Source organism: Chiloscyllium punctatum, chromosome 36, assembly GCF_047496795.1.
Source record: "Chiloscyllium punctatum isolate Juve2018m chromosome 36, sChiPun1.3, whole genome shotgun sequence".
Classification (NCBI taxonomy): domain Eukaryota; kingdom Metazoa; phylum Chordata; class Chondrichthyes; order Orectolobiformes; family Hemiscylliidae; genus Chiloscyllium; species Chiloscyllium punctatum.
Window position 1 is genome coordinate 76,039,544 of NC_092774.1, and position 25,560 is coordinate 76,065,103.

Sequence of the window (25,560 nt, forward strand, 5' to 3'; positions counted from 1 at the left end):
ACTTTTAAAAACATATTTTATTCCTAGGCTGCATTATTATTTAGTTTTAATCAGAGGTTTCTTTTAATTATCTTAAAAAATTAGATAATATTATTAAAAGTGCGGCGAAGGAGATTTTACACCTTCCGCAATCCATCACGGATGGAGTGCTTTATGCAAAATCCCGTGATGGTGGCCTGGCACTAAATCGATTGTCAACTTTCATTCCGATCTCGATTATGCGGAAATATGGAACGCTACAGAAATCCGAAGATGAGGTATTGCATGCCTCTTTTCGGTTTGAAGGTCATAGCGTAGCAGAGAGAATGTATAAACTGAGTAAGTTAAAGGTTATGGAAAACATCTGGAATCCCAATATTAATCGAGGATCTGATGAAGTGGATACTATCATTGAAAATAGTGAAGACGGGTTGGAAGAATTTGCTAATACCAACTATGCAAATTGGAGAATAATAGAACTACAGAGATGGATGGCCCTCCCTTGTCAAGGGGCAGGGATCCATTACTATAAAAATGATAGTATATCCAACAATTGGAGGAGTAAGACACAATTTTTGAAGATGTCCAAAGTGATTGATTCCATCTTGTTACGAATGAATTTATTTCCAACACGAGCGTCATTATCGTATGGCTGGCCATTTAATGTAAAAAAATTGCAGAAGATGTAATGATGTCTCGGAAACAGTCACACATATTTCTGGATGGTATCCATATGTGAAGAACATGAGAGTCAAGAGACACAATAGGATAGCAGAGGAGTTGGTGAAATTTGTTAAGAAAAACGGGTGGACTATATATGTGGAGCCACGAATTAAAGACGCGTCTGGGAAACTCTGGATAACAGACCTAATCTTGAAGAAGGAACAGCAGATCGTGGTGGTAGATATAACTGTAAGATCAGATCTTCAAATAAATTCTCTCGAATCAGCTTGGGAGGAAAAGATAAAGAAATATAAACATTTGGATAAAGAGATAATGGACCTCACTGGCAGAGGAAAAATATCTTTTTACGGGTTTGTGATGGGAGCCAGAGGGAAGTGGTACGAGAAGAATTCGGAATTGATGACAGCCCTCGGGATTGCAAGATTTAAATCATTTGCACGGAACATCACAAGCCTAACTTTATTTTTGACACTCGAGCTTTTACGGATTTTTATGGACTTGTAACAGGTCCGATCGACGTATTTCTTTTTTAAAAATAGTATTGATTTAATTTTTCTTTTAGTTGTTTTAATAATTTTAGTAGTATTTTAAATAGTTTTAAATAGTTTGATTTTAATTTAGATTTAAATTTTAAAATTTTAGTAATAAAGTTGTATTGTTTTAGATCACTTAGATTAATTGGTGGTGGGTAATGTTAGGTGTTAATAATTAAAGTGCACACTACACACAACAGGGGATGAGTGGTAATTCTGTCTATTGGTTGATAACTTCAGCTCATTCCGCGCCTCGCTGAAATTCTGCTTCATGATGTCATTTTAATTTTTTATTTTTTTTACCGTCCCCTTTTACATCTTCTGGCTGTGGTTTCGCTGGATAGGGGTATTTTACTCGTCGACAAGCGACATTAAAATCTCGAAATGGAAACGCGCATGGCGAGTGCAACAAATAGTTGTACTTTGTCGATCACAAAGTAAGGTCGAACCTCCTCGTGGTTGCCCCTGGTAACGGCCTGGAAGAGTAAGCTTAGACGGGAGGACAGTTTTATCTGTTGGAGGGTTTTAGTCTGGTTTTTACTGATGGTTTTACCTTGACCTTATGGCTGGTTTTACCGGGGTTTTAAACTGTACTTTGCTTTTCTGACAGTTTTATTGTTTTATCCCGTTGTTAAAGCATTAATCTGATCAGGCCGGCTAATACGACCTAACAGAAAAGATACGAGACGGCTGGTGACCTTTCGGTCAAATTAAATTCAATTTTGGCGGAGGCGATTATGGCTAACACTGAAAATTCCGGTTGGGTGGGAAACCGGGAGAATAACCGCCCCGGACGGTTGTTATTGGTGGCACCTTGTGCCAAGTGTACTAGTCAAAAATGGACTAGACAGTCTGCCTCAACTCAGACAGATGAGACCATAATTATTACTCCGGCAAGGCTGTCCTTGGGCAGGCACAAGGAAGCTGTTAAAAATGTCCAGAGTAATTCGGACAGAATTCGAATTGAAGGACTGATAGAGAAGGCCCCTCTACAGCCCAGTTTATTTAACAGCCGGACCCATTTTAATTCAAATTTTAAAGGGCCCACTGATTTTAGTCGTAATGGAGAATCGGAGCATAGTGAGGAGAGGAATGAAGGTACAGTTATTCACCCAGTAATTAGGGAGACTGAAAATTTAGAATTAATAATTAATTACCCCATTGATAATTTTAGTTGTAACTATTGTAAAAATATTTATAATACGACCGGGTTATTTAGGAAACATTTAAAAGTGTGTAGGGGGATTAAATCGATTAGAGTGAAATGTAGTAAGTGTGGATGGGAAGGGAGCTACCAAGGTAGAGAGTGATAAAGTAAATTGTTGTGAACCACGCCCATTAAAATTTAAGACGGTCAGGGGGTTGAGCCAGCATGAGAGGCATGCACATCCCAATTTGAGGAATGAAAAAAGGAAAATAGAGACCAAGGAAAAGGTGGTAAATAGTGAGAAAAGAAAGAAAGGGAAGAAATTTCAAAATTACAATTATTAAATTTGGAATTAAGGGAATGTAAAAATATTAATAAGCTCATCGCGGAAAAAATAGAAACTAAAACAGCGAAACAGATTTCAGATAAGAGGTTATTGAATAAAAAGAATAGAAACCGCGATGAGGATATGGACCTGGATCAGGAATTAATACTTAATAATACGAGTGTGAATGAGGAAATAGATAATGAGGAGGTAGATGTGGAAAGGATAGGTGATGGGGGAAGGCCTCTTGATAGTGATCATCAAGAGGGTCAGGGTAGGATAGATAATTTGGACCACAGTGAGAAATCACTGGAGGATTTAAATAAAATAATGGAAGATGAAATGGGTAGGAATAAAGCTAGCTTTAAGGAATATGAAGAGATTACGGACAGAATAATGGTGAAAATAGGAAAGGATAAAGAAGGTGTAACATCTAAGAAAAGGATCAAAGAAGTAGGAGTAAAATTAAAGGATAGTGGGCGAAGAAAGAGAGGAAAAGAAAATAATGCTCAAAGAAGGTACAGTAGGAAAAAAGGAAAGTTTAAGGAAGTGCAAGTCCTGTATAAAAAGAATAGGCAATTTTTAGCGCGAGCTCTAATGGGGGTTCCATCTAAATGTAAATGCCCCCTTAGTAAAGAAGATTTAGAAGAATATTATAAAGTAAGACTTTCTAAGGTAAATGAGAAAAATAATTTAAGAGGATTTGCTAAATATGAAAAGAGAGGTGAAGAATCTGATGATGTTGTCCTGCTGGGTCCAGTGACGAGACATGACGTCAATCAGGCTATTAGGGAAATGGATGTCGATACCACTGCTGGGCCAGACAGGATGACATTAAAAGAAATAATTAAGATCTTTAATAAAGATAACACACTGCTACCTAGGATCTATAAGATTTGTATTAAAACTGGTAAAATCCCAGATGAGATGAAATTGAGTAGGACCGTATTAATCCCCAAAGTAAATAATGAGGAATTAAAAGATATAAATAACTGGAGGCCAATAACAATTGGGCCAATTATGCTGAGGTTATTTACTAGAATAATGGCAGGTAGGGTAAACAAAGTTATAAATCTTAATAAAAGACAAAAGGGTTTTGTGACCGGCGTAAATTTTAGAAAATATTATCAAGGGATCTAAAAAGAAAAGGAAAGATTTAGCAGTGGTCTTTGTAGACCTCGCCAAGGCATTCGATACGGTAGGTCATAAGTTAATTTTAACAGCTCTTAGGAGACTCCAACTCCCGGTATTATTTATTAAATCAATAGCAAATATATATGAGAATAATTTTACACAGATCGAGGGTTTTAATTGTAGAACGGAAAGAATTAAAATTTTAAGAGGTGTCAAGCAAAGGGATGCTTTGTCACCAATTCTTTTTAATATAGTGATGGATCCTCTTATCGCAACCATTGAAGAAAGGAAAAAAGGAATAGTTCTAGGATCAGATGGGAAAAGCTATCACTGCGCTACTTTAGCATTTGCAGATGACATAGCATTAGTTAGCGAATCATATGAGGGAATGAGATACAATTTAAAACTAGTAGAAAGATTCTGTACTAATACGGGAATGGAGGTAAATGTTAAAAAGACTAAAGGGTTTTATTTTACTGTTAAAAATAAAACAATTATTTATAATGACACGGCTAATTGGAAATTCAATGATGGAAATATTCAATTTGTAGAACCAGGTCAAACAGATAAGTATTTAGGTGCTAAAATAGACCCGTGGATTGGCATTAGCCAATCAGACTGGGAAGGTCAGTTAGAAAATTAGATTAGTAACTTAAAAATATTGCCCCTGAAACCTTTACAAAAATTAGAGCTTTTAAAAACCGTTTTTATACCTAGATTGTATTATTATTTAATATTATCAGAATCTTCAATTAACTATCTTAACAAATTAGATAACATAATTAAAAATGCTGCAAAAGAAATATTACACCTTCCGGAGTCGATCACGGATGGCGTATTATATACTAGATACCGTGACGGAGGCCTTGCTTTAAAGAGATTGGCGACCTTCAGCCCAATTTTGATCATGAGAAAATTCGGGACGCTCCACAGATCCTCAGATGAAATTTTGCATGCCTCATTTCATTTTGAGGGTGAAAGTGTAGCGGAGAAGATGCGTAAATTGAGCAAATTAATGAAGTTGGAATTGATTTGGAACCCGAATATTAATCGACAAGTGGGAGAAAATGGTACTATCGGGGAAGACAGTGATGGGGAGTTGGAAGAGTTTAGCAACACCAATTACGGGAACTGGAGATCAACGGAAATTGATAGATGGATAGCCCTCCCATGTCAAGGAGCTGGCGCTCATTACTATAAAAACGATAGTATTTCGAATAATTGCTTGAAGGTCTAATTTATGAAGACATCTAAAGTAATTAATTCAATTTTATTGAGGACTAATCTATTTCTGACAAGGGCATCCTTGTCGTATGGAAGGCCTTTTAATGTTAAATCCTGCAGAAGATGTAATGCAACTTCAGAGACGTTGGCACACATCATGGGATGGTGTCCTTATGTTAAGAATATGCGAATAAAAAGACACAATAGGGTGGCAGAAGAGTTAACTAAATTTGTTAGGAAGAATGGGTGGACAATTTTTATAGAGCCAAGGATCAAGGAGAAGGTAGGGAAATTCTGGATCCCTGATCTAATTTTTAAGAAAGATCAGCAAATAGTTGTAGTAGATGTAACAATAAGGACGGACCTTCAAATTAACTCCTTTGAAGCAGCATGGGAAGAGAAGACAAGTAAATATAAACATCTAAAGGATGAGATAATGGACCTCACGGGAAGAGGAAACGTCTCCTTCCATGGTTTTGTGAAAGGTGCCAGAGGGAAATGGCTGGAAAAATTGATGAGCTCATAAAAAGCCTCGGGATCCCGAAATTTAAATCTTTCACTCAGAACATCACAACCCTTGTTTAGTCTCTGACCCTTGAACTGCTGCGAATTTTTATGGACTCATAAGTTCTCCTTACGACATAATTTAATAACTTTTTAGAAATTTTTAACTGTAGAATTTTAAATAGTATTTGTTGTTTTAATTAATTTTAGATATTTTGATTTTTAAAATCTTTTTAAAATGTATTTAGTAATAAAGTTTGGTAGATTTTAGTTCACATAAATAATTGGTGGTGGGTAATAGGTGAAATAAATAAAGTGCACGCTCAACACAACAGGTGATGAGTGGGTAAACACTGTTTAATGGTTGATTAACCCAGCTCATCCCTCCTCTTGCTGAGTTCTGATTCAACATTGTATTTTGTTGTTTCCCTTAAGATCATCTGGCTGTGGTTTCACTGGATAGGGGTATTCACGCATCGACGAGTGACGTTAAAACTCGAAAAGGACACAATCCATCGTGTATGGGGAGTGCACCAAGTACTGCTGAGAGTGATTTTGGGAAGCAAAAAAAGTGTGTAAATCCAGGATGAACCTGCAATGTAGTTGGGGTAGGAGTCATGGCATAAAAGTATTCCTACATAAAGACTCATTCTAAGAGAATAAATGAATCAAGAAAAGGGTTCAGTAAACTCGCGTGGTATTTGAGCAAAACTCAAGGGAAAGGATTGCCGTCTCCAGAGTTCTTAAGAGACAGCGAGTTTAAGGGTGATTTTAGACTTGGAGCCACCATTAGTTGAGTTGGACTCGCCGAAGACGTACTGGGTACGTGGTTTCTTGGTTTACAAAAACTAAGGCATTGAGGCAGATGTGCTAAATGCGAGAGGGGACCTTCGGAGGTAAAAGCAAGTCAAAGGGAAAAGATAACGGTACCACGGGAGAGAGCGAGCGAGCGAGCTGAACACTTTTCCAGTAACGCTGAAAATGGGCTCCTGCAAGATCAAACAAAAGGAGAGTCCACACTGGACTTGGAATGGCCAACGAAAAATACAATACATGCTAAATAATTACGGTCCAGAGTCTGTAAAGCAGTTAGTATTGTGAATTAAGGAATGTGGTTTTCCGGAGGGAGGAAGTTTTAGTAAAAGGCAGTTGGAAATATTGAGGTCGAGGTTGGAGGAGAGAGAGGAGGAGAAAAGGAAGGGAAAAAATGGAACCTATGAATTGGAGTGCTTAGAACATGTGGAAGGCTGAGGCTGATATCAGGGAAAGGAAATCTCAAGTCAAAGATAGATCAAATACACGTGCATACACCAGCACACATGCAGACGCACGTGGAAAACAACCTAATGAAGTTGTGCAGTGCCTTCAATCTGTTTCAGATCCTGACCTTGATGACTGCCCTCCAAGACGTACAGCCCCCCCCCCCCCATGAGATCCGCCTGGCGAAGGTCCCAGGTCAGCGGCTGTCGCCTCAGTGTCTGCTGGATCAATGATAGCACGTCATACATGCAACCAATTGAAGCAAGAAGCCCAAAAGAAGGACAGCCATTCCAAGACGGAAAGGCATCCAGGGTCTGTCCACGATCATCCCCTGACAGATGACGAGTCAGAGGGTACTGGTGTACGATCGTCCAACCAGGTAGTTCTGCAATCCCCAATGGTTGAAGTCACAGGCCCAGAAGAGTATCCAGTGTTGGTCCACCAGCCATGATCCATGAAGGATCTAGAAAGTGCCTATGGGCAGTTGCCTGACCCACGCAAGGTTGGAGGTAATAGGTTCGCTGAAGAAGTGACAAAGTTCTGTACTGAGTTCCATCCCACATCGCATTAGATGAGACATCTCCTGGGATGAAAACAGGGTGCCGACGTCACCAAAATCAAGTATAAATGGCCAGCTGTAAATGTCCCTGCCAGAGTAGCCGACCCGCAAGCGGACAAGAACGGAGACTTTGATGTTTTTGTGGCAGCCACCCGTAGGGAGGCATTCCCAGTGCAAATGGACATGACCAAAAGTGCAATGTGTAAACAACAAGGTGAGATGCTGTATGAGGCACACCTGAGAAACAGCTTCTTCAATGAAATGAAGGACAATATAGCGATAAAGGTAAAAGACACATGTAATACCTGGGACATGGGAAAGCTGAATTTGATAGAACAACACGCGATACAGGCTGAAAAATTGCTTACGCAAGAGAAGGATAAGTGGAAACTAAAACAGCAAGCACATAAAGCTCAGCTTACTATGATGCAAATGGTCGCCCAGCCATTGGAGGGAGGTTGCGGAAGAGGAAGAGGTGCGGGCAGAGGTAGATCTGGCAGGTGCTTAGTTTGCGGAGCAATGGACCACTGGACGAGACAGTGCCCACACAGATACCCTCAAGCGGCCCTGGAGGCTGAGCGACAGGGTGACTGACAGGGCAAAGCTGAGGTGGAGGTGGACAGCCCACGAGGTACAGGGAAGCCTCTTTCCTTTATGCTTGGCAATAAAAACTCACTTGTACTAATCTCTTCTACAAACCTTACAGGCACTGAGCCATGTCCCACCTCTATATCAAGCACTGAGATTGTGAAGTGTGGACCGTCTGTTCAATATCACAATGATGCGTAATAGTCGATGTCTACCTCTATGTTATATGGGGAAGGTATATCTGGTACCTTTTAAGTAGATACAGGGGCAACATACTCAGTCCCTAAATTAAGCCAGTTTAGACAATCGATGCAAATAAAGAGGAGTGAAAGGTTCCTGAACACAATGAGTGCATCAGGAGTCGTGGTGCGGGAGAGATTTTCTACACCCCTATTGTGCGAAACTAGTAACGGGAAACATTCCAATTCTCCTTCCTGTTATCGGAATTTTGTCCTTTAAATCTGATGGGTTGGGATCTCATAGGGAGACTGGGGTTGGATTTGCTCAGTACCCATACAGACTTGCAGGTAATTCAAAAGGGAAGATTTACCTGTGCAGGCTGTAAACTATGACCCACAACCCCTGATGTATGTCCATGAGTGGTGATTAAGCCAGACAGTGATAAGTTCAGTGAGCAATTCACTCGCCCTGGAAGCAAGTAACTATGTTAATCTTATTAACACCAATTTTCTTGCTGGAGATATGCTGCACTGCACAGCACACATACATACACCGGTGACGGCCCTGACAAACCATCTGAGAAAGATTGGTTCAGGGGATTGGTGAAACCAGATCAGTTGGTATTGCGCGAATTTCATTGGAATGATAACAGATGTGCAGTGTGAACTTATCTCAGGTATCTGTAACAGCAAGCAGACCCTAAGTTTTTGATGTGGAAGGCTCTTTTCCTCATGTGTCACTGGTGGCAGAATTTGGGACCATGGGTGCTAAAGGCACAAAGAACGAAATGTTGGGTCTTCAGAGACTATGTGGGTATCTGGTTCAATGCAGATATGCAGATACATAGGAAGAAACTAAGTTGGCTAACTCAGGCAGATGGGGCAGTCCAAGTAACCCCTGCTAGCCCTGAAGAGCCTCGGAGGATAGCCTGGCATTTCCCTAAGATAGAAGTCTCAGACCCAGGATTAAAAACGGTCCCTGAGTTGTGGGCAAAAGGCAAGCATGATGTGGGGCTCATACGAGGCTGTGAACCCACACAAATAACCCTGAAGTCTGAGTATCGTCCTTACAGAGCACAACACCCGTTAAAACCCGAGGCTATCGAAGGAATTACTTCAGTCTTTGAATCCCTCCTCAAGGCTGGGGTGATAATCCCCTGTGAGAACTCACTGGTGAGAATCCCCATTTTTCAGGTCAAAAAGACAAACATGAACCGAAGGAATGCAGGTTTGTTCAAGACCTGCAGGCAGTCAATAATGACGTTGTCCCACGCACCCCAAATGTTTCCAACCCCTATACTATATAAGCTCAAATTCCACCAGACAGTAAATGGTTCTCAGTTGTGGGTTTAGCAAATGCCTTTAGTGTACCGGAACACCCAGATAGTCAATTCTGATTTGCTTTTTCATTCAAAGGGAAATCATATACAGTAACCTTGACAAAGACACGTGAAGGTAAGTCCCCCACCATATATAACAAGGCTGTACACAGGAGTCTGGAGACTCTTGTTCTAACCCCAGGGTTAGTGCTCCTGCTGTATGTAGATGATTGCTTGATAGCGGCAACAACAAAGGAACAATGTGAGAAGGATAACCTTGTGTTGCTCCGCCATCTAGCGAGAGAAGGGGACAAAGCCAGTCTCACAAAGCTACAATTTGTGTAACAACAGGTAAAGTGCTTAGGTCACTTAATATCTGGACAAGGGAAGGCCATTGGTCAAGACAGAGCTCAAGCAATCCAGCAAATTCCAAAGCCTCACACAAAGAAGCAATTGCTATCATTTTTGGGCATGTGCTCCGACTGTAGAATGTTTATCTACATTACGCAACCCTTGCAGCGCCCCTAAGTGACATAGCCCATGGCAAAGGAATGCAGAACTGACTGCAGTGGACCCCAGAGGCCGAAAATGCCTTTGTTGAATTGAAAAAGGAGCTCCAAACTACACCTACACTGGGGATTCTGAATCCAAACAAGCCTTTTGTACAAATGGTAGATGAAAAGCATGGCTGCATGACATCTGTGCTGTTACAGGATCATGGGGGATGATTGAGGCCAGTAGCATATTTTTCGTCTAAACTAGACCCCGTAGCGGCAGAATTGCCTGAACGTCTGCGAGCCGTGGCTGTGGCTAAAAAGGCTGTTGTTGCATCCAGGGATATAGTCGGCTATGGAGAATTAACCCTTCTGGTCCGACATGGAGTATCCTTACTGCTTTCCGAGCAAAAGACAGCACACGTGGCGGCAGCACGTTGGTTCAAATACAATAGTGTTATTGGAGATGCCTAACATTACAATTAAGCAATGTAATGTCCTTAGCCATGCTAGCATTCTCCCCACAGAAGGAGACGGAGACCCACATGATTGTGTCGCTGTAACTAATGAGATTTGCAGCTCTCGACCAGATTAGTAGGATTCACCACTTCAGAATCCAGATATGGAGTTTTTTTGTGGACAGGTCCGCATTCAGGAGCAAGGACACAGGCCAGAATTGTGTTGGGTATGCTTTAGTGACTACCCATGATCACTCCCTTCTCATCTGTCAGCGCAAGCAGCGGAGCTGATGGCCATGACTGAGGCCTGTAAATTGGCTGAGGGAAGGACAGTGAATATTTACACTGTTAGCAGATATGCATTCGGGGTTGTACATGATTTTGGAACCCTGTGGAAACAAAGGGGTTTCTTAACCTCCACCGGAAAGCCCATCACACACAGTGGCCTGATCTCTGACCTCCTGGAAGCAGTCCTATTGCCTAAATCAATCGCTGTGTGTAAATGCGAAGCCTATACAAAAAATAACGATTTTATTTCTCAAGGCAATGTGAGGGCAGACTCAGCAGCAAGAACGGCAGCCTAGCAGCCGCCAAGTGAGCAGATAGACATGTGTATGACAAAAATTTGTACTCCAACAGCAAACGTATGAGAGTTACAGTCACAGGCCACGCCAGAAGAAAACCGTGAGTGGACGAAAGCAGGATGCAGTGTGAGGAAAGGAGTATGTGGTGACCCCAATGGTAAACCCTGTCCACCACAATCATTATTTCCATTCTATGCCAAAGGACCATGTGTCAAAAGGGGGGGGGATGTATGACAGTATTTCGGCACACTGGTACATTAAGGGATTTACTCATTACTCTCAGAGATATTGTGAACGATGTTTATCTGTGCCACTAATAATGTGGGGAGGGGAATACAGATCAGTCAGGCAGCACACCCCCAACCCCTTGAACATTTACAGATTGATTTTATTAAACTAATGCCCAAAGGGAAAAGGTATTGTCTGGTAATAGTTGATATCTTTTCCAAATGGGTGGAAGTGTTCCCCACGTCTAAACAGGATGCCAGTGCAATAGCCAAGGCTTTGCTAACTGTGATAATTCCAAGATGGGGCATCCCTGAAAGGCTTAGGAGTGACAATGGGACACCATTTGTCAATAATGCTTTACAGCAGACCAGTGATTATTTGGGAATAAACATGAGACAACACTGTGCCTACCACCCAGCAAGCAGTGGGGCAGTGAAACAAGAGAATGCTACCCTCAAAAAATAAATTGACAAAATGCTGTGAGGAACTCGGGGTGACATGGACAAAGACACTTCCAATTGTGCTAGTGTATATGAGATCTGGGAGGAGAGGACGAGCTAATCTTAGCCCATTTGAGATTTCGTTTGGTAGACCGCCCAACACAGGAACTGGCCCAAGATCTAAGGTAAGACAGATAGCAGGCCACTGTGAGGATGAGATGCTGTGTTACTGTATAAAACTCTCTGCACTTTTGTCTCAAATGCAGAATCAAGTAAAAGCAGCACTACCCCAACCAGCAGAAGGGAACCTGCACGATCTAGAACCTGGAGACTGGATAGTGATGAAAGAATTCAGGAGGAAAAGCTGGAAGACAAAGAAGTGGCTGGGGCCGTTTCAAGTGCTCCTTACAACACAGACAGCTGTTAAGATCACTGAAAGAACCACATGGATACACGCCAGCCATTGCAAATGTGTAGCTGGACCTGAGGAGACATCAGACAGCACCGGAACCAAACTAGCATCTACAGGAAAACAACACACATGGACCAAATACTTAACTACAGATGCAATTATCACAACATCCGCAAATGAAGCTGCATTAGGACATTATTTGACTAAGCCACCACACACCGCAGCACGGAGGAACTATGAACAGTAGAAGAGAAATACCTACACAGCACATTTAAGAAGAACGGGTACTCAATCAACCAATCCACTTATTTCTCAACAACAAACCCAAACAACCAGACATGATGTACCCAGAAAATCCTAGCCATGTTTGTGGGCGGCATGGTAGCACAGTGGTTAGCACCGCTGCCTCACAGCTAGAGACCCGGGTTCAATTCCTGCCTCAGGCGACTAACTGTGTGGAGTTTGCACATTCTCCCTGTGGGTTTCCTCCGGGTGCTCTGGTTTCCCCCCCACAGTCCAAAAATGTGCAGGTTAGTTGAATGGCTATGCTAAATTGCCCGTAGTGTTAGGGGCAGGGGTAAATGTAGGGGAATGGGTCTGGGTGGGTTGCGCTTCGGCGGGTTGGTGTGGACTTGTTGGGTCGAAGGGCTTGTTTCCACACTGTAAGTAATCTATCATATTTCTTGGCAACATGGTAGCCCAGAAACCTACCAACACACTTAATAGCAGTGAATGAACTTAAAAGAACCCACACAAACAACCACCAAAACGAATGCCATTTACGAAATACCATGCAAAGAATGTAACAAAGATTATGTCAGACAAACAGGCAGAAAACTAGCCACCAGAATACATGAACATTAACGAGCTACAAACAGACATGACCCACTATCACTAGTATCTCTACTTACAGATGAAGGAGACCACTACTTTGACTGGGACAACACACCCATCCTAGGGCAAACCAAACCAACATACACAAGCATTGCGCAAAGCATGGCATCCCAACCAGAACTCCATCAATAAACATATCGATTATGGACCCCATCTACCATCCTCTGGGGCAAAGAATCAGAAATGATATCACCCTAAGAAACCAAAACACAGAAATAGAAAGCAGGATATAACACCAACGCTTCAGCAGAGGCTTACTGATGATGTTATCAAGTATGGTGTCGAAACATCTGAAAATGAACCTTCTAGATCAGCGAGCAAACTTACATCTAGAATGACACAAAAGCTGCCACGAGGTTGGAATTCTCTCCCAGAAATGACAGTTGATGGTGCCCTCACCAAGATGGCCGCCCGCGCTCCCCGCCCCAATACAACATGCGCCTGACCCTCACAAAGATGGCGGCCGGTTGCCCGGGCAACGCAAAAGGTCCCTTCCCAATGAAGTAAACACTGGGCCGGTGGGTTTTTTTTCCGAGGCCTCAGTCCTCCCCCTAGGAGTTTATAAACTCCCCAGTCTCCCTCCGCCCGCGGTTCCCAATCCTACCCTGTCTCACTGTCTCCTCTCCCCGGGGGCAGGAGCCAGGTCTTGGCGCTCGGGCCTGGCGACCTCCCCGGGATGTTTCTGAAACCTGGTCCTGTTCTGAAGGAGGATCACCGGGACCCGAAACCCGTCCTCACATTTCTCCCGACACGAGCTGCCGGACCTGCTCAGCTTTTCCAGCGGGTCCTGTTCTTGTTCCTTCAGCCGCCGGCGCCATTCCTCTCCCACACTCAGTAACACTGCCTTCGTCCGGCCGCGAGACCTTCACTGCACATGCGCCAAGGGGCGGGGTCCCTGCCCTTACGTCATCATTGGCTGTGGAGTCCTCTGACCAATCGGAGACAATAGGGGCGGGGCGATCATCTCATCAGCTTTTAAACTTTTCAGCCTGTTCAGAATGTTATTCTAACCTCTGGAAGGCTGAAACGTTGGGAAACTTTCAAATCGAAACAAAAGGATATTAAGAAAGGAATAAAAATAGCTAAGGTAGATTTTACGTTTACAGAGGGTAGAAAGTGTAAAATGATTGAGTACAGCATTGAAGTAGTCGAGCCTGGAGGTGAGGAAGGGACCAAAGAGGGTTCCAGCAACAGCTACTTTGAGAATGGGACAGGCTCGAATCAGATGCCAGAGGTGGATACAGGGTGTCTTCGTGTTAGCACAGATCAGAAGCTCCTCTCAGCATCAAATGCAGCTAGTTGCGAACAGCCTGACTGAATCTCAGTGAGTGACAAGGGAGAGAGATGGAGGCTGTAGCTCAGGAATGAAGATTGGTGCAGAGACTGGAAACAGTGGCTTAATTCTTCCCAACGTTTATTTGTAATGGATCCATCAATATGAAGAGTCTCCAGAACCAGAATGGACTATTAAAGTATTGAAGGTTCAAATTGGTTTGGCCGAATGGCCTTACTTCCACTCCTATGTCTTATGGTCTCATGTTTTCAGCTGGAGAGAAGGAACATGGTGGGGTTTAGCGAATCCACCTTCACCTTGTTAGAAATGGGGAAAAGTGTTGTTTTTGCAGATATAGAAAAAACATACAGAAAAGGGGTACAGCAAGAGAACTATTAACTCTGCAGGTACTTAGGGAAGAGTATCTCTACTTTTCAGTGCATGATTGTGGATAATTAAGTACTAACTTTAATGTAGATTTATTAAAGAAAATAATTCCTTTTACTGTAATGTTTAAAACAACAATTTCAGCAAAAAAAGCTAAGATTACTGAAACATATAAGCGAAGCATGAAAAAGATACATTGTTAAGATGTATGTACAAGATTGGAATGTACCTATGGATAATGAAAGAAGGTACAAAGGGGAACTTTGAGATAAGAGTTTAGCCTTATGACAGCACGTGCAAGGGGGAAATTGCCAACTTGGAAAGAAAGGGGCAATGGGCGTGGAGCATAGATGGGTAGAGGTGAAAAAGTAAGAGAGATTGTGTAATTGGGATTCTGGAGAGATGACCTCACTCAGCTCAAAGGGTATAACTGTACACTAACCTAAGTTCTAATTTGCGCTCATTTGCTTATGCAATCGAAGCCCTTACTTGCAATTTCGTAATAAATTGTCTTGTTTCCAGTTTTGGTGGTCTCGTCTAAATTTTATTGAATTTTGTTTCTAACAGATTTGGGGGCTTGTCTGGGATCCCAAGCTCCGGTTGCTCGGCATTCTTGGAGAAACGGAGAAGGTGCACCTCGCTGATTTCGGCGATCTCTAGTTTCCCTTTGTTGCCGAGGCAGCTTTGGGCGAGCGTGATCCAGGCTGGGAGACCCTGGAAACAAGACGGGCAGACGTGGCAGGTTCGGTCAGGTGACTCTTGTGCACAAGTTCCGGGTAAGAAAGGTCTTAAAAGATTTATCTGGGCGACTGGGGTAGGCAGCAGTATTTGCTGCCATTCGGATATATCCGGGGATCCGGGGAACCGGGGTGCTGGTGACTGGAATAGGCTAATCAGTCAGCCAGGATGGGTAGCTGTTGATACTGTTGCAAGGTGGATGTATCCGGGTGGCTGTAGTTGCTGCCAGTATGATATATCCGGGGATCTGGGGAACCGGGGTTCTGGTCGACCGGGGTTGGTAGCGGTATTTGCTGCCAGGTGGATACATCCGGGAGATCGGCAGCGGTATTTGCTGCCAGGTGGAGGCGTCCATGTATCCGGTGCCAGTTGGATATATCCGGGGAACCGGGGTTCTGGGCGACTGGGTGAGGCGAACCCGATCAACCAGGGTAGGTAGCAGTTGTCACGGTTGCCAGGTGGATATATCCGGGGTATTGCCGTGGGATAAGGGCAGGCGAATTCGACCAGGTAACTCTTGTGCACAGACCAAGGTAAGGAAAGGGACCTTTAAGTATTGGCTTGGTGGTCGGGGACGTGCAAGAAGTACGGGATGTACGAGAAGTACGGGTCATTGGCAGCTCTTAAATTAAAGTGTTTAATTGGCCAAGATTAATCTGATGAGTAAGGTGTCTACCTGATTCGATCACCCAGCCTTAGACCGGTTGTTAAGAGGGGAAATCTCTCACGCGAAGGTCAGGACTCTGAAGTGGGTGTGGAAGAAGGTGACACTAGACCTCAGTAAGGTTAACTAAATTATATAAAGAAACGGCCGATCATAGAAATGGGGAATAAAAATAGTGATTTAGATTGAGAAGAGGACATGAGAGGGACGTCCGAGGACCACATCCCAACGGACAGTCCTTTAGGAAAAATGTTAAGAGATTGGAAGTACAATCCTCAGAAGCGAGGAAAGGATAAAGAACAAATGATAAAATGTCAATGAAAAACAGACTTACAGTCAGTAGGAATTAGATTATGCTTCATGTCTGAATGGCTAGTAGCTGAAGGGCTACTGAAGGTGCACTTCGCAACTAACTTATGGCCAGACGCCCAGAAAAATATTCAAAAGCTAGAGGAGTCATTGCGGGAAACTCAAAGTGTCTGTGTGTCTGTGTGTCTGTGAGAGAGAGAGAGAGAGAAAAGAGCTGGACAGCTCGTAGAAAGTTTAACCCTTTGTGATTCAGTGTGAATGCACATTTGTTTGTTGGTGTTTGAATGTTCCCTGAAGCTTGAGATCTGGGACTGTTTTGAATCTGATTTCTATTGTGGAAATGTTAACATGATTTCTTTTATGGTTAAGGATTTTGCAAGATGATGAAATAAAATGTTCTTTTTACAGGTCATGACTGCCTTACTATCAGTTTCTAACTAATCTCTTTTATCCTTACATAGAAACCATTTATGGAGGACAGTTGAAGTTTTAACTTGAATAGACAAATCCTTTAAAGGCAGCTCTGGTTATTTAACGACCTATAGCATTGTAATTGAGCAACGACTGGTCAGGACTACTTGGGAGGACTAGTTTTGGATTTGAATCAGGGGACTGGAACCAGGTGATTGTGGTGGATTTCAGAGTTGGGAACTGTGTGCATTTTGCATTTTGAATATTAAACACTGAATAAATGAATTTATAATATATAAATATATATTTACAAGTAAGATTCTAAAATGTATAGTTAGGAACAGGCTTTAAAGAAAAGCAAGCATCAATTGATGAATTGTATTTGAGATTACAGGGAGCAAGAAATATTGCAATATTTCTTTAAAAGAATCAAGGTCTAAACAAAACATTGGATGATGAGGAATGGCCATGGGGTGGCCCTAAAGCTGTTCAGTTGGTTAAATCGGCTCAGCAATTGATCTGGCAACGTAACATGAGAAGCAGAAACAGAAGGCAAAAATAATGATAAGCCACGGTTAATGAGGTAATAAAGAAAAGGACAAAACTAAAAGGAGAAGGAAACCGGAATGGTGGCGGGCAGCATGTTGAAACTAAAGTGAGGAGACAGGATCAGGGAGGAGATGTTAAGGGGTCTGGTAGACAGGAACAAGGATCCAAGTGGAAATCCCCACAGGCGGGATGTTATTACTGTGGAAAGACAGGTCACTTTAAGAGAGAGTGTCCAGATCCGAAAAAGGAAGTAAAGGCAGTGCCGTTTGTGAATCTTGATGAAAAATAAGGGTGTCAGGAGTTCCTGCCCCCGGGGACCCACCAGGAACCCTTGATAAATTTAAAGGTGAGACCTTACAAAGAGGACGTAGTTTTCCGAGTCAATACGGGGGCAGCAAGGTCATCCTTCAATTTTAAGCCCAAGGGAGTGGGAACAAAAAAAAGTTAATTGGATTATGGCAACAGTTTTGTGATGAGAGGCACGAAGAATCAGTTTTGCGCTCATGACGAGATATTGCCACCAAATTGGGGATTTAATTAACTGCAAAAAGTGCGATGGAATCTGTTGAGGTTCTTAAAAGTGAATGTGCTCGAGAAAAACAATTACAGAAACAGAATGAGAAGTCACAAGTGACTGGTAAGCAAACAGAACTACGCGATTACAGTTTTTAAAATGTTTCAATCACTTGTTGTGTTTCCATCCTGAATTATATAATATATAGTTAATAATTAATATTTATAATAATTCAATTGTGTTAGCCTGAATCAATATTAATTGGCAGGATTCCTTCATACATTCTCAGTGACCTGTCATATTGATTCATGCTTAATTTAAAACATGACTGCATTAATTCATTGTTAATTAAAGAATGGAAAGCTACATTACTGGCCAGAGTGTGTGCAGGCAGTGGCAGCAACAGCCTTATTGGTAGAGGAGAGTCGGAAACTTACTTTTAGGGGAGCCTTAGCAGTCAGCAGCCCCCATCAGGTACGGTCAGGAGAAGAAAGGGGCTTGATTAGAAGAGCTGCTCTGAGGGAATGGAAAAGAGAGACATCCGGTGGGTGAGGGAGTGATACCAGCCAAAAACAAATTCCCCAATGTGGACCCACGTTGGAAGGGTATGGATGAACACGATAGAGGAAAAATGAGGGACTTATGACAAATGGTCATTTTGGGTATTAAAGAAGCAGCACCTAAATCTCAGGATTCTTTTAAGCCTTTGAAGTAAGACAGGAAAAGGAGGAAGCCCCGTCAGCCATTTTACAGAGATTAAAAGAAGCCAGTAGAAAATATTCGGGAATGAATCCCGATGATCTGGTAGCACAGGGTCTTTTAAAGGTCCAATTTGTGACTAAATCATGGCCGGACATACAAAAGAAATTACAGAAATTAGAAGGCTGGAGTGAAAAACAGATAGAAGATCTGTTATATGAGACACAAAGTGTGTGTGAGAAGGGAAGTGGAGAAACAAAAACAAAAAGCTAAAATAATGGTTGCAGCAGTTGAAGAAATTACGATAGACAGTGTCCAAGGTTCGGACGACAAAGAGAAGCGGTATCATTGATGATTTTTGATGAAGATTAGGGGAGTCAGGGGTTCCCTCCTCCTGTGACCCACCGGGAACCCTTGATAAATTTAAAGGGGGGACCTGAAGGAGAGGAAACAGTATTTTTAGTGGATACGGGAGCAGCACGATCATCCCTAAGCTTTAGACCTAAGGGTGTTAAATTAACTAACAAAGGTCTCAAGGTTTCTGGAGTAAAAGGCAAAAAATTCTTAAATCAGAATGCAGGACAATGGCTCACAGACTCTAGGATCTTGAAATAGGAGACAATTTTAATAGAACAGGATGACCTTGTGTTAGTCACAGACAGTTGCTTGAATCCAGCTGCATTTCTGTGGTGGAGAGAGGGGGTGGCCCCTGTCAATCCAGAACATGACTGTCTTGATATTACAGAATATCAGACTAAAGTGCGAATGAACTTAAGAGATATACCGTTGCATGCGAGAGCTCGGTTGTTTATCGACGGGTCCTCCCGGATGATTGAGGGTAAAAAGCACAATGAATATACTGTAGTAGACGGGATAGAGGGAAGCATTATCGAGGCGGAAAGATTGCCTAAAGGCTGGTCAGAGTTCAATGATAGGTTTTTAAAGAACTATATTGTGGCGCTCGGCTCTTCTTTGTCTATTCTTAGGAATAAAGGCCTGTTGGTACAGACACTGCCACTCGGGTTTGCAGTACATCGAATACAACCGGGTGATAGGGTCCTGATCAAGACCTGGAAAGATACCAAACTGCACCCGAGCTGGGAGGGACCATTCCTAACCCTCCTGACTACTGAGACAGCTATTCGGACTGCTGAGAAAGGGTGGAGTCATCACACTCACGTTAAAGGTCCTCTGAACGCCCCAAAGAAGTGGGAAAAATCACTTTACAATGCTCTGCCAGAATTATGCTAAACAAGAGGTACTTGCCGACTGTTGGTTCTGTGCAGAGGTCCCACTCCATGGCGAATCTGGAATCCCCACCTCAGTAATACCATTCACCAAAAAAGAAGTGTATGATGTACAATAATTTTATGTGGGTTCAAATAATACAAAGTGGAGATCTGAAAGGAGCACATATAGCTTTGCGGGATGGTTCCCAAGGCCAGCCCCGAAAAATCAGGGCACTATTGATAGTCTTAGAATTTCCCCACCGAAAGAAGCAGTGAATACCACCTGTTTCTGTCATCAGAATGATGCTGCACCTTTCCAACTAGGAAAATCATCTTGTGTCCACACCAGTCAATATCCATTTATTCCCGGGGAAAAATACGTTCGTGTGATCAAATGTGTCATGTTATGAAGTTGACGAAACACTTCCTCAAAACCAGAAAGGTTGGAGTGGCTGCTGTTCCCTCACTTATATAGTCCCTCACCTCCGAATAGAAAAGCATGAGCCCAACCTGAGAAAGGAGGGGGGGATAAGACGTAAGACCCGAGAGGTCTCTGATGAAGACTGTCTATTGTGGACACTACTCCCAAGCTATGGCACTACAAGGGCAGGGGTGGAAATACAGAAATATCAGCTGCCCTTGAATATTTAATTAATGATACCACCGGCACGATGGGAGAAACTCAATCCCAAATATCGGCCATAACCACTGAAATGATTGCCACAAGACTGACAGCTTTACAGAATCGAATGGCTTTAGACTATCTTTTGGCCGAAAAAGGGGGAACTTGTGCTCTGATTGGTAAAGAGTGAAAGATAAGATGGAAATAGTAAAGAAAAAGAGAAACAATATAAGAGAAATTGAAGATGAACTCCAAAAAGATGAAGGATGGGGATGGGGTAACTGGAGATTGACCGGGTGGGAAAATGGTGAGTGAATTTAGGCATTTATGTGCTACTAATAATTGTAGGTTTACTGATAGGGTTTAATGTGTTAAAATGGATAATGACTAAGCTGGTTATGTCTTTGGGAGGACAACAACCAATAATGGTACAAACTTAGAAGGACAGAAATGACTAGATTGTGAACCTCGACACCACAGGGTGAAAAAAGGGCAGAAAATAAGATTGCAGAAACAACAAATGGTTAAGAAAATAAATGGGGGAATTGTTAGAAATGGGTGAAGTATTGTTTTTGCAGATATAGAAAAAGCATACAGAAACGGGGTACAGCAAGAGAACTATTAACCCTGCAGGTATTTAGGGACTTTTCAGTGTATAATTGTGGTTAATTAAATGCTAACTTTGGTGTATAATTACTATAACAAAAAGTTCTTTTTGTAAAATGATGCTTTCAGCAAAAAGCTGAGATAACCGAAATGCTTAAGCTATACAAAACGATACAAGTTAATGAAATGTCCGAGGATGGAATGTACCAGCAGAATTGATACAAAATGTTAAACCAGATCTAGATGTACTGTCGACAAAATAAATGTATGTGTCATCACTTACAGAAAGGAAGGTTGCCAACCTGGGGAAGGGGGAAGTAATAAGGGTGGAGCGCAGCTGGGCAGTGGTCTGGTACAGTGAGAGAGATTGGGTCATTAGGAGTCTGGAGAGATGACCTCACTCAGCTCAAAGGGTATAACTGTATACTAACCTGAGTTCTAATTTGCTCATTTGCTTCTGCATTTGAAGCCCTTTCTTGCAAGATCATAGAATAAATTGTCTTGTTTCCAGTTTTGGTGGTCTCGTCTAAATTTTATTAAACTTGTTTCTAACAATACTAAAGCTCCTGACTAATACACCTAACCTGCACATCTCTGGGCACTGTGGGTAATCTAGAACTGCCAGTCCACCCTAACCTGCACATCCCTACACACTATGGATAATTTTGTATAGCAAATCCCCCCTAAAATGGATAAAGTTAAAAATCACACAACACCAGTTTGCAGACCCACAGATTTGTTTGGAAGCACTAGCATTTGAAGCGCTGCTCCTTCATTAGGTGGTTGTGGAGAATAAGGTCATAAGACATAAAATTTATGGAAAAACATGACAGTGTCCATGTCATTGAAATGACATGTTGAACAAACCTGGATTGTGAAGTCTTTCATCTTTTTGATTGGGTTGCAGGCATCATTAACATGCAAATCACGTCTCGTGTCGTGTGGGCATGAGAGAGAGAAAATGTCTATTTCCATCCTGTATATCTCTACCTATTTGAGAACAGATGCCTTATTTCTGGTGGTGTAAGTATTGTTGTAAATCATAGCTGGGTACTCATAGATAGATATAAGGGGGAAGAGAATTCCTCAAGTAGGGCAGTATAAGAATCCTGGGTGATCCCCATTTCTGGTTTACTTCCTAATGAACAAACATTAAACACAAGCACCTATTTATTTCAAATTTGGTTTCATTTTTCTTGTTTGATTCCCTGCTGTGACTACACTGTGCCTGGATGGTTGACAGGCTGGGAGATTGTGGGTTGGGGCTTGATTGACTGAATGGTTTATTGTTCCAGAAGGTGTAGAAGAGAACAGAGGGCAGAGAAATCAGGCCCTGAAATCTGAGCTGACACCAGACTACCCTGTAATCAGTGCTTTGATTAGCAGTGCCAACCCTCTACCTTTACCGAGCTTCCCATTTGAGGACACCCTCAATATTCAGGATCCAATCCTTGTCATCCTCAAGCCATGTCTCTGTAGGGAGTGTCAGATCGCAATTATTCTCTTCAATGTATGTAGTCAATTCATTCACTTTTGTCACAATGCAGCACACATTCAGACACACCATTTTTAGTTTCAATTTTTGTGATCTTTAGAATCCAGTTTTGATTGCTGGTACATTTACTCTCCTTGTCCCTTTCAATTGTTCTCTGATGTTCATTTTCCACATCACTACATTACTCACCAGTCTTGATTTGGATTGGCCATAATGTCCAGGGATGTGCAGGTTTGATCGGTTAGCCATGGGAAATGCAGGGTTATAGTTTCGGAGTAATAGAAGCAAGAGTAGGCCATTTGGCCCATTCAGCCGCTCCGCCATTCATTAAGATCATGGCTGATCTATCCATTGTCTCAGCTCCATCTCCCTGCATTATCCCAACTACCCTTAATTCCCCTACCATTGCAAAAACCCATCCAACTGTGTCTTGAATATACTTAATGAAGCTGCCTCCACTGCTTCTTTGGGCAGAGAATGCCAAAGATTCACTACTCTCCAGGAAAAGCAGTTCCTCCTCATCTCTGTCCTAAATTTACTCCTCCTAATCTTGAGGCCCAGTTTCATTCACCAGCAGAAATTACTCAATAGGTAGAGCTTCATCCCCACAGTGCAATGAATTCCCACTTTCCATCAAAGTACTGGATGTACTCACTCAATCAGTTCTGTCTCACAAATGCAAGATTTCATTGTAACTTCTTCTGTTCCCATTAAGGGTTAAACATCTTTGAAAGCTGCTCTGAAACTCCAGCCTTCACAATCACACTTCTGCTTTCACCAAAGATTAGAGTCATACAGCACGGAAACAGCCCATTTGGTCCAACTTGTCCGGCCAAACAGATATCCTAAATCAACCTAATCCAATTTGCCTGCATGTGGCTCATATTCCTCAAAACCCTTGCTTTTCATGTACCCATCCAAATGCCTTTTAAAGTTCTCCTCACCTCAAACATATACTCTCTAGCTTTGGATCTTTCTACTTTGGCAAAAGTAACTTGGGTATTCACCCTATCCATGCACCTTACAAATGTCTATAAGCTCACCCTTCAGCCTCCAGTGCTCTAGGGAAAATATCCTCAGCCATTTGAGTCTCTCCCTGTAGCTCGAACCCTCCAACTCTGACAGGAGCCTTAAAAATCTTTTCCGAACCCTTTCAAAGTTTCACAACATCTTTTCAATAACAGGGAGACCAGAAATGAATGCAGTCTTCCAAACGTGGGCTTCCAAACACAGCTGCAACATGACCTCCCAATTCCTGTATTCTCTGCTCTGACCAATATAGGAAAGCATACCAAATGCCTTCTTCACTATCCTGTCTACCGGTGACTCCACTTTCAAGGAACTATGAACCTGCACTCCAAGGTCTCTTTGTTCTGCAACATCCCCCTTAACTGTGTCAGTCCTGCCTGGACTGCTTGACCAAAATGCAAACCACACATTTCTCTAAACTAAACTGTCACTCCTTGGCCCATCAGCCCACCTGATCAATTCTCATTCATCGTGAACTCTCTTTCCTCTTATTCCCTTGAAGTTGAAAATCTCCACCCCAGACTCTCTCTCTCCATTCTCAGTTTGCTCAACGTAATCCCTGCTGTACCGCATCCTGAAGGGCCTGCTTCATGCTGATTAACAGGCCCACACTCAGGGTGGAGGGGGGTGGGGACCTAATTGAAATAAGGAATACTGAACAGCCTGGACAGAGTGGAAGTTAGGAAGGTGTTTCCATTGGTTGGAGGGACTAGAACCAGTGGGCACAGCCTTAGAGTAAAGGAAAGACCTTTCAGAATGGAGATAAGGAGAAACGTCTTCAGCCAGAGAGTGGTGAATCTATGGAATTCACTGCCACAGAAGGCTGTGCAGGCCAGGTGATCGAGGATATTTCAGATTGAGATGGAGACATTCTTGAGTCTCAAGGTGATGGAGGGTTACGGAGATGAAGTGGGAGAATGTGGCTGAGGAACCTATCAGCCACGATTGAATGGCAGAGCAAACCTTGAATGGTCCAATTTCTGCTCCGATGCCTTATGTTCTCTTGCTATCCTGGACAAACACAGAGCACATTGGAAGCAGGAGTAGGCTGTTTGGTCTTTCAAGCCTGCACCAACATTCAACAGATTATCGGCAGATTCACAACCATCAAGATAAATAGGTTGGGACTTGTTCACTGGATCACAGGAGGTTTAGAGGTGACCTGACAGAGGTTTATTAAATCACAAGGGGTAGAGATGAGGTGGCCGCTGCGTATCCTTTTCCTAAGGTGGGGGTATCAAGATTAGGCGGCAAATTTGAAGGTGCGAGGAGAAAGGATTTTAAAAAGACAGGGGACGGGCTCTTTTCTTTTTACACAGAGTGGTTTGTATGTGGAATGAATGTGGATGCAGGTTGAGTATCAACATTTAAAAGACATTTGGATAAGTATATGAATACGAAAGGTTCGGAGGAATATGTGCCAATCACAGGTCGGTGGAATTAGTTTAGTTTGTGAATATAGTCGGCCTTAGACTAGTTTGACTAAAGGGTCTGGTTCTGTTGGTGTCTGAGTCTGTAACTGTTCTATACTGGTGTTAAATCATTTACTTGGCTTCCCCCAGAATCATCCACTTCTTTGGTTATCAAAAATCAGATGAACTCAGCCTTGAATAATGTTCAATGACCCCCTAACGCAGGAAGATATCCCCATTTCTGAACTCAATTCCTCTTGCTAATATAACCCTTGCCTTGCTGATTGCTTGCTGCACCTGTCCAGGCAAAAGTGAGGACTGCAGATGCTGGAAATCAGAGTCTAGATTAGAATGATGCTGGAAAAGTACAGCTGGTCAGGCAGCATCTCAGGAACGGGGGGGGGAAGAATCGACATTTCAGGCAAAAGCTCTTCACCTACACCTGCCTGACAACTGGCAGTGCCTGGTGTAGGAGGACGCTGAGGCCTCTTTGCACATCCACACATCATTCCTGATGAGGTGCTCGGGAACGAAATGTCAACTTTCCTGGTCCTCGAATGCTGCCTGACCTACTGCCTTTTTCCAGCCCCACACTTTGACTCTAATCTCCAGCATCTGCAGTTCTCACTTTCTCCACATCCCAATATATCACCATTTAAACAATACATCTCCTTTCTG

The 25,560-nt window shown here is 42.6% G+C and overlaps 1 long non-coding RNA gene across 1 annotated transcript in view; it reads right to left on the reverse strand.

Annotated features, from left to right (window-relative positions):
* LOC140460725 (uncharacterized) overlaps positions 1-13,794 on the reverse strand; it is a 55,339-nt gene extending 41,545 nt beyond the window's left edge. The window contains exon 1 of the long non-coding RNA XR_011954320.1: positions 13,550-13,794. This is a non-coding gene — a long non-coding RNA (uncharacterized lncRNA). The remainder of the gene's footprint in view (positions 1-13,549) is intronic.
* Between the last annotated feature and the right edge of the window lie 11,766 nt (positions 13,795-25,560).